Below are 986 nucleotides of genomic sequence, written 5' to 3'. Positions count from 1 at the left end.
GACTAACAGGTCTATTTAGATTGTTCACCTGGTCCTGGTTTAACTTTGGTATATGGTATTTATCTAAAAACGTGTCCATTTTTTTTACATTTTCCAGTTTTGTGGCATACAGGCTTTTGTAGTATGATCCAATGATTCTTTGAATTTCCTCTGTGTCTGTGGTTATGTCCCCCTTTTCATTTCTGATCTTATTAATTTGCATATTCTCTCTCTGCCGTTTGATTAGTTTGGATAGGGGTTTATCAATCTTGTTGATTTTCTCCAGGAACCAGGTTTTTGTTTCATTGATTCTTTGGATTGTTTTCTATGTTTCTATTTTGTTGATTTCTGCCCTCAGTTTGATTATTTCCAGGCTTCTACTCCACCTAGGTGAGTCTGCTTCTTTTTTTTTCAAGAGCTTTCAGGTGTGCTGTTAAGTCTCCAATGTGTGCTTTCTCTGTTTTCTTTAAGTGGGCGCTTAGTGCCATGAACTTTCCTCTTAGCACTGCTTTCATTGTGTCCCAGAGGTTTGGTCTTGTTTTGGTCCAGTATTTCTTCACTATGTTCTATTTCCTCCCTTTTAGAAAGGTAATGCATATTCGGTGTTTTATGTTAGCAGTATGTGATTCATTTATTGATTTTTGAGATTATAGAAGAGTATAGTTTTGAGATTGCCGTGAGTCTCAGAAGAGACTTGAGACTTTTTAATAGAGTTGAGACAGGGATGGACTCTGAATGGTGTTGTGGTTTGAAAGAATCTGCCCCCAAAAGGGAGGTGTGCTTTATCAGACTCAGTATGATCTTATAGAAGGAAATGTTTCACTAATGGGGGTGGGATTTGTGGTCCTCTTTGCTCAAGCTACACCCAGTGAGACAGACCACTTCCTGTTGCCTGAAAATCAAGATGTAGGGCTCTCAGCTCCTTCTCCAGCACCATGTCTGCCTGCAAACAACCATGTCGCACCACAATGATAATGGACTAAACCTCTGAAGATGCAAACCACCAC

This window comes from Microtus ochrogaster, unplaced genomic scaffold, assembly GCF_000317375.1.
Source record: "Microtus ochrogaster isolate Prairie Vole_2 unplaced genomic scaffold, MicOch1.0 UNK458, whole genome shotgun sequence".
In the NCBI taxonomy this organism is placed as follows: Eukaryota; Metazoa; Chordata; class Mammalia; order Rodentia; family Cricetidae; genus Microtus; species Microtus ochrogaster.
The sequence above is the reverse complement of the archived record's forward strand: the minus strand, read 5'-3'. Positions refer to the sequence as shown.